The sequence below is a fragment of the Lepisosteus oculatus genome, chromosome 9 (genome assembly GCF_040954835.1).
Source record: "Lepisosteus oculatus isolate fLepOcu1 chromosome 9, fLepOcu1.hap2, whole genome shotgun sequence".
NCBI classification, from domain to species: Eukaryota; Metazoa; Chordata; class Actinopteri; order Semionotiformes; family Lepisosteidae; genus Lepisosteus; species Lepisosteus oculatus.
In genome coordinates, this window is record NC_090704.1 from 42,289,749 (window position 1) to 42,299,028 (window position 9,280).

At 39.3% G+C, this 9,280-nt stretch overlaps 2 long non-coding RNA genes across 2 annotated transcripts; both read left to right on the forward strand.

Moving 5' to 3' along the window:
• Positions 1–1,332: 1,332 nt before the first annotated feature.
• LOC107078471 (uncharacterized) lies at positions 1,333–5,444 on the forward strand. The gene is made up of 3 exons (XR_001479398.2): positions 1,333–1,460; positions 2,938–3,164; positions 4,155–5,444. It is a non-coding gene; the product is annotated as an uncharacterized lncRNA (long non-coding RNA).
• A 136-nt stretch (positions 5,445–5,580) lies between these two features.
• LOC107078470 (uncharacterized) lies at positions 5,581–9,024 on the forward strand. Its single transcript, XR_001479397.2, has 3 exons — positions 5,581–5,784; positions 7,128–7,326; positions 8,215–9,024. It is a non-coding gene; the product is annotated as an uncharacterized lncRNA (long non-coding RNA).
• Positions 9,025–9,280: the final 256 nt, after the last annotated feature.

A 9,280-nucleotide genomic window follows, 5' to 3' on the forward strand; every position in this document is an offset into this window, starting at 1 on the left:
AATAATTTCTGGATATGAATATTTCACAGAGTATTATTTAAGGCATTCCAGTCTCTGCCTTGTGTAAGAGGGCAGTAGGTGGAGACAAGACGTTCTTGTGTGAAGATCATTCCCCAGAAAGAAATGGGAAATGATATGTCATTTTCCAACGCCTGAACAATTGTTAGTTGACAATTGGTGAGGTGACAAATCTATGAAGCTGGGTTTCAGTTGGCTGTTGTACAAATAGCCTGTTTTCACCTTTTCAAATTAAAAATTAGACCTGTAGGACTGTAGCCCCAGTGGGGATGTATTGATCATTCTTGTCTGTGATGGAGGGCTACATTCACCACCAAGGCATTTCTAGTTTGGCCTAATATTTGATTAGAGACAGTTACACAACAATGTTGGTTGTAATGTATCTTTTGGTGTGATGTTGGTGTTTATTAATGATGAAAGCATGAAAGCTGTGCTCGAGATCACTTTCAAATAGTTGTTTATCAAGAAAATTAGTGGTTCAGAGTCACCTGTATCGATCAATACTAGTGTGTTTGAACCCACACTCTTCTCCACAGTCTCTGCCTCTTTCCTTTTGGGAGGGGGGGTGATAACTCACTGCCCCATCACCCAGGGTTTGTCTGGTAAGGTAAATGGTGTATCATCAAAGGCCAGGGTTCAAGAAAGATGATAGTGTATATATAGAAAGATGACAGATGCATTTCTTAAAATACAAGTAGAATAAATGTCTTGCAAGAGTTCTACTGACTGAACAGGTGTTTTGGAAATACAGTATACAATCACTCTTTCCCAGGGGGAATTAGTGGAATTCCTTCAAGAGAATAATTTAACAACACAACTGGTTCACTTTTCTTGGCTTGCACATTAAACACCACATATCAAGAGCTTTTAAATATATATATTTTTATCTGAAAAGATTCCTTTACAGATAAATAAAGAGTCACTATAGGGAGACTGTTTTTTAGTTGTTGCTTGTGAACTACACCTGTCTTTTTGTGCACAGTTACTAAGAAAGAAAAGAAAGGTTTCATATTGTGGCAAATGCCAGGCGAGTAACCTGGGCTTGCCTCTCTGATCACATCACCCTGGTGTGGAGGTCTTGACACTGGCTGCCTGTGAGTTTCTAAGCAGAATTTATTTACACTAATATAGGATGCCTTGGTCTGATGGGCGCCGTATAATACATTTGCATTTTATTCCATTGAGTTGTATTCAATGACTCTTGCAGTCAATGTCTGTATCCTTTACAAAGTAAGCTAGCAGGCAGACAAAAGGCAAAACTGGTACAACCTGCCCGTGTGGTTGTCTGAAGCTGCCCAAGGAATGCACTGCCAGCTCTTTACTGCTGTGGAAGGTGGAGACACACATTAGACTCTGCATTGCTAAGGCTGACAGAAATAGTAAGAAACATACAGAAAGATACAAGGATTTAAGAGAAAGTACAGAAGGAGAAACTGACAAAGGTAAGAGCTGAATTCTTTTTATAAATTGGCTAGCTGATGATGTAGCTGTAGTTAATACATTTCTTGTCTTCTAGAGTACTTTCTCTACTAAGTGTAAGCATTCATGATAGGAGCTCTTGATGGATTTTATTACATGTTTTTGATCACCAGCACTGTAGAACTATGATGTTCAAATGTCATCCTTGCTGGCATAGTTGGAGATTTAATTGTCTGTCTTTTATAATAAATGCCAGAGCTCTAAATTCTAAGAATAGTGTCATTTTCATTTTGGAGTGATGTACTGTAGGTTTATTAAAGGTGTCAAGCAAAAGGTAAAAGTGAATCCTAGTCAAGGACAGAAAGATCCTTTGCTTGTAATGCAAAGACTGGATAATTCAGGCACACTATCTTCTCATATTAACAGCAGTAAAGAGAGAATGAGTTCAAATCAATATCAAAGACAGTTTGTTTGCTCATATTGTAAGTACTAAGGGTGGACTCACAGGTGATAGCAAGCGCACCAACCAGTTCACTGTGAATCATTTTTTTATTAAAAATGACAAGTTACAATGCCACACAAAGTCAAGTGTTGCTGTGATAATGGAAAAGTCTGAGGTCCGTATCCTGCTTTTGGAAAACATAAAGCTTGGATCTTATTGCAGAGAAGAGCATTATAGGAGCTTGAAATAAAAGTGTAGAAGGTAAAGCCCATTGGCCAAGCACTCACCTTCCCAGATTTCAGTCTTGCTTCCCTCAGTCCTCCCCATTCTCCATCCCTGCAGATGTTCATTGTCCCAGCCAGCCTAGTGGGGTGTAGTGAGTGGGTGTCCTTGTCAGTCTGGCAGGTCAGGGCTGTGCCAGCATCTCCAGCTGCTCCACCATTGAAACACTCTGCCCCGGATGCCTGACTGAAACCCCTAAAATTAGACCCGACATCAAACTCCTAATAGCTCATGGAGATCTGCCGAGTCTTCTCTCCTGTAGACAGAGTTGTAAAATATCTATCAAATCTAAATATTGTTTTTAATGCAAAATGAATTCTGTTCTTTTAATATCTATGTGATCTACAGTATATCTACCCACATCATGGAAGAGGGAGCAGTCAGCAAGGATCAACAAGCACTGACAAGCCCATTTATTGATATGCAATGAATCATCTGCTTCAGCCTCAAATTATAGCAGCCTGCTCAGTCACTGTGTGCCTGTATAGTTAATAGGAATATTACCTGTAGTCTTTGATTGATGTACTCCAGCCTCTTTTAGAAAGAGATATGTATTAGAACCTCAGGACTGTTGATGCAATTTCATTTAAGTTGCTTTGTAAGTTGTTAAATTGTAACACAAGTCTGCACTTTTAGGAAACAAAAGGTGTGATTGACATTTTAGATGAGGCTGCTTTGCTTGAATACTGTATCCCAGTCCATTGCTTTCTTTTGCTGCACAGCCCCTGGGTATGGTGGCATTCAGTGCTGTTGATCTCTTGCTTCTGGTTATGCAGGAATTGTCTGGGCGTGCCTGGCTCAAGTCAGACGTCGGCAGCTTGGGGAGCAGGTATGGGCTGCTGCTACAGCACTAGAGAGGAAGGCGATGAGAAGCACAGAACCAACGGCTGTAAAGAATGTTGCTTGAAGACCCGAAACTGTCTGCTCAGCCGGGAGTGTTCTCAGGCTTTAAACATCGCCAGCGTCTGTGCCCAGTGTGGCATATGCATACGAATGTGGACATGTAAGTTCAAAGCAGGTTTTTTAAAGGTCTACAGTCATAATGACTGGGCAATTAGAAACCAGCATTTTAATATTTAAACCAAACTTTTCTGCATAGATGGCACATAAATAACTAAATGGTTTGTATTATCTTTGTAAATGTGTTTCCATATTATTACTTCTGGGTAATATGACTCCTGGAATCCTGTGGTATTGTTTTGACATTTTCATAGCATTTTCCTATGAGGACAGTTTTGTCTAAGTAGCCTACATGGCCACAAGTAGGTGGACACAGCAACAAAGAATAAAATGGAGTCTCTAGAAGCAATATCCCCCCCCCCCCCCCATCCACTTATCCTTAGTGGGACCTCGAGCTGGCAGGGACAGGGCACGAAGGGGTGGAAGTACACGCTGGGGAGGGCAGACTGTCCGTCTCAGGGTCTAGATGTCTTCAAAGAGCAAAGTATGTTGTGACTATTTTGCAGGAGGAGTATAGAAAGAAGGATAATGATATTCTTCTTTATGTTATTGCACCTTAATGGTAATAACATCTCTGCTTCGTTTAAAAATGAGAGACGTTTTGTGCCTGTAGCAAATATCGGGGCATGTAGAGTAAACCTTCACTGAAGTGATCTGAGATGAGCAGACATGACTTCAAAGCTTATTATTGTGTTTATTAGATGTGAAAGATACGCACACAATGTTGCTGTCGATTTATATATATGATTTTTTTAATCTATCAATTTCACTGGCACAACAGGAAACTCAGTCCTGCTCCGACCACATTCTGTGTAACATGAAAGAGGTCTTATTACAAATATTTCACCCCCCAAAAATTAATGACAATAATAAGCACATGTGGATGAATGATCAATAATACAACCCTGCAATTAATTGTCACTCACGATGTGTACTTTAGGAAAACATAATTCCCTGAAATATGATTTGTGTTTTTATAACTGATGTATTTTCACAGTGACAATGAAATCCCGCTGTGTTTCCTGTCTTTCAGAGTCATTTCTATGATGTCTGCTCTGAGCTGTTCGAATCGTGATTTGAAGGCTAGAATTACATCTTCAAGTGCCCAGAGAATACAACAGAGCTCAGATGGAATAAACAGAAATACCATCTACATAAATCCCTGATGTATGAGAGGCTGAGCATCTAACTTCAGAATAAAGACTCCTCCTCACATGTCACTATGCTGTTTTCTACATGAGATATACTGTGCAGTTTCCCATGTCCTAATATATCTTACTGAAGAGCAAGGAGAATGAATTTCAGATTTAAACATGGGTTCAAAATTTAAACATAGAACTGTTGGCATTAATTGGTTGTCATGATATCAGCAGAAAACCAAAGATTCAATGGATTTATATTGGCGTGTTGTGAAGTGATGTAGAGAGTCTGAATGTTGTTTTCAGTTCATGTCTTATTGTCCTGCTCACTCTGACTTAATGATCATTCCTGGTACCTAGAAGACATCGTAGATCAAAGACAGCAACATGGTCAAGCGGAGATGTTTGTATCATGTGTCTCCCGTTCTCTGTAGTTCCCATTATTAAGTAACCAGGCTGTCGTCCACACTTGGATGAAGGAGACTCTGCTCTGCAAACTAACGTACCCTATGTTAAGTATTCACCTCTGACTAAAGGAACTGACTTTAGTTGACTTTAACTGACTCCCAACTGTTGTACGTGGAACAAATGTAAAAATGTACCATAGATACTTACCTGTGAAAGCTCAGACAGGCTTAAATGGAGAAAGAAAAACAAATTCTCCGTTGTCACCTGTGTGTGAATGAACATTTACAAGGTGATATCAATACCTTCAAAGGAAGAGCTCTTGTTGTGGCATTTGAGGACGTGCATGGAAACTGTGATGTCAAATCTACAAATATCTGATAATTCTGTTGCAAAAGAAATATTCATCCCAGACAAGAGGTGGCATACTGTATCAGCAATGAGTTCATTCGGCTGGTTGTGGTTAATTATATACAATGGAGCCAGTGTTTGCAGGTACAGTGACTCTCAAACTGCTTCTCCAGTCACATTAGTGAAAAGTGACATAAAGATGTAGGATTTTTAACCCAGCAACTGCTTGCCAACGTTTGTGCTGGTGAACATGTATTTAATTGGTCACTGAAGTCCTAAAGGGCTGGATCCAGAGTTTTGAGAGCTCTTTGATCAACTACATTCTTTTATGACAAAACTGAAAAACATTCTTACCTTTATGCAAGCAGTTCCAAGTGATGCCTTTTAACTGGATTTGCATTTGCTTACACTGCTTTTTATTTTTGCACTGCTGTTTAAATAAACTATTTATTTCAATTAGAAATTTGCATCGTATTCTATTGTGTTGTACTAAGTGACTCTCCCAATGTCGGTATCCTTTACAATGTACCTTAAGTGAGCAGGCAGGCAAAAGGCAAAACAGGTACAACCTGCCCATGTGGATGTTTGAGAGCAGCCCGAGGAATGCACTGGCAGTTCTTGTGGAAGGTGGAGACACACATTAGACTCTGCATTGCGAAGGGTGTGTTGACCTGAGAGAAACTGACATAAATAGTAAGAAAAGTACAGAAAGATACAGGGAGGAACCCCAGTAATTTTGAGAAAGCACAGAGGGAGAAATTGACAAAGGTAAGAGCTGAATTCTTTTGGCTTTCTGTCTGATAGCTGTTGTTCATACATTTCTTGTCTTTTCCTTCTACTTTCTCTACTAAGTGTAAGCATTCATGTGAGGAACTCTTGATGGATTTTATTACATGTTTTTGATCACAAGCGCTACAGAAGTATGATGTTCAAATGTCATCTTTGCCAGCTTAGCTGGCGATTTAATTCAATGTCTTTTATAATAAATGCCAGATCTCTAAATTCTAAGAATACAGTGTCATTTCCATATCGGAGTTATGGTGTAGGTTTGTTAAAGGCATCCATTGAAAGTGATGTGTAGCTTTTTCATGTAATAAGAAGATTGAATAACACAGTCACTTTATCTTCTCATATACAGTACATACATACAGTATACCTCTTGGTACATATGTAACTCTAAATACAGTGTTGGATTGAATTAAAGCCAATACAAAAAAAAATAGTTTATTCATGTTACACAGACAACATCAAACTTTTTTTAAAAAAATGAATCTTTGTAAAGGGTGCACTTAGAGGTGACAGCATGTGTGCCAACCAGGTCACTGTGAGTCATGACAACATCCCTTTAGATCGAAGGTGTGCCAGGGCACTGTACAATACTGTAAGCACCACTCCTGAGTTAGCATGTGACGTTGTCTCCAAGTTATCTTTTAGAAGTTATTGAGTTACATTACATTGATTTCCATATGAATGTGTTGATTTTCCATTGATCTGAATTTTAAACAAACGTGTGCAAGGGAAGGCCCATAGGCCAAGCACTCAACTTTCGAGATTTCATAGTCTTGTTTCCCTCAGTCCTCACCATTCTCCATCCCTGCAGACGTTCACTGTCCCAGTCAGCCTAGTAGGGTGTGGTGCGTGGGTGTCCTTGTCGGTCTGCCCATTGAAACACTCTGCCCTGGGAGCTTGACTGAAACTCCTAAAATTAAGCAGGACTTCAGACCATTCCAGTGTTAGTAACATCTGCAGATCTTAATAGGTAATTAAACACAAAACATTAAACACCAAGTTTTACAAAGTGTGGTTTCCCAAAATCCAATATAGGTTGAATTTTGATATTAAAAACTGTACAGTGCATGTATACATATAAAATATAATAAGATATAGTATATATACCCTCTTCTTAGAAGAAGGATCAGTTAGCAGGGATCAACAAAAGCTGACACATGTTGTGATGTTCAATAAATCATCTGCTCAGCCCACATTGTAGCTGCTTGCTCAGTCCTCATTCACATGTAAAGTTAAAGTGAACATTACAAGTGTACAGTACAAGAGCTCAAGGATCAAAGTCTGTAGAACTGAGCTGCTGTCGATCTTATTTTTATGGGCAGGCAGACGTCAGCGAGTCGAGGAACCGGTATGGGCTGCTGCTACAGCGCTAGAGAGGAAGGCGATGAGAAGCACAGAACCAACGGCTGTAAAGAATGTTGCTTGAAGACCCGAAACTGTCTGCTCAGCCGGGAGTGTTCTCAGGCTTTAAACATCAGCAGCGTCTGTGCCCAGTGTGGCATTTGCATTGCAATGTGCTGGGTAAGTTCAGGGCAGATCTTTCAAAAATATACAGACATACTGGTTACTGGTAAGGATTTTAATATTTAAAATGAGGTTTTCTACAAACATAGCACATGTTCAACTACATATTCTGCATTCCTGTGTCTTGACATAGTTAAAACCTAAACATCTGGGCAAAATGAAACTCTGCTCCTCAACCAGTAGTGCTCTGGTTGGTTTTCCGCCCATCCTCAGAAACCTAGTTATCCTTATACGGACCCTGAGCTGGCAGGGACAGGGTACAAGCGGGTTGAATTACATGCTGGGGAGGGCAGCCAGTCTGCCACAGGGTCTAGACATCTTTAAAGAGCAAAGTGTGTTGTGACTATTCAGCAGGAGGAGTACAGAAACCGAAGGTAGCTAAAGAGGTGGGGAGGCAAAAAATTCTTCCTTGTCTGCTTTTACTGGAATCATTATAACATTCCTGCTTTGTTCAAAAATGAGAGGTAGTTTTTTGGCCTGTAGCAAAAATAAAAAAACAACATTAGTGCATGGAAATCTTCATTGAGGTATGCTGAAGTGAGCTGGCATGCCTTCATTTAATAAATGTGAAAGACATGCACACAATGTTGCTGTACATATGTATTTATGAATTGTTAATCCATTTCACTGGCAAGGCAGGAAAGTCTAGACATATTATGTGACAAGAAAAACAGTTTGAATTTTTGTTACAGATATTTAATGAAAAATAAGGATAAGCACCCATAAATGAACGATCCTTAACATCGATATGAAATTCATTGCCACTCAAAACATATACCTGTATACTTCAGGAAAATAATTCTATTCTGGGGTATGTCAGGAGTTCTTATACCTGCAGTGTTTTTACTGTGAAAAGGAAATCCTGCTCTGTTTCTGGTCTTGCAGGGCCCAATAAGTGCAGCTTTTGGATCATGAGTCAAAAGCTGGTATTTCAGCACAATGTGTCCAGAGAATAAAGAGGAATTCAGTTCAAACAGAAAAACCTTCTTCATGGATCCCTGATGTCTCAACGATTGAATGTTTTTCTTCTGAATAAACACATTGGTACGCTATTTTCTACATATACTGGTGACAACCAGTGGCAACTTTATATTTTCTATGATATACAGCATAAAGTTGCCACTGCCCTAATGTAGTATATCAGACTGAAACACGACGATTTAAACGTAAGTGGCATCATTACTGTCATATGATTTGTTTTGAAATTGTGTGGGCTCAAAATAAGGTTAGTGTTGATTTTGGTAAACAAAAGTTAATGCAAGGAAATTTCCATATCATATTTCCTGATAAACTAAACTACAATGGATTGTCACAAAGCTGATATTTTATGAAGGGTCTACAGTACGTGTTGTTTTCTGTTCATGTGTTGTTTCCACGCTGGCCAAGAGAAGCTCTTTTAATATCACAGGTTCTTTGTCTCTGTCTTAATTTAAATGGGTTTAAATAATTATCATCTGATTCCCCCTTGTAATTCAATTGGTGTAGCAGCTTCTCACTGGTCTGCCTGATGTGCTCAGCAGCGGGACTGCTGGAGCAAAATGTCTGTGATGCCTCGCCCAGGTGGGGGCTAGTCTTCAATGGGGAAGATGACGTGGGTCTCCTCCTATATCTTTGATGAATGAAAATCTTTATAAACACGTAAGGAAACATTATTACCTTTTCACAAAAGAAAATAATAAACATTATTATTAAAAACATGTTTTTTTTATTCCTCAGTAATTTCTCATTTGTATGCACGACCTGTGACTGAGATGAGCAAATTCACATTTGTCAAGTTAAACCTGCTCACACTGCACTGCAGAATGCAAGGTACTTATTTTGCAATGTCTGTTTCTGGCAGGCGAGACAAAATGTCTCCAATTGTACCCCAGGCTTTTAATGGTGTTTTAGAAATAATCCAATTTTTGTTTTCTAGGCCTCATGGCCTCAACAGGACACATGAGTTCTAGGT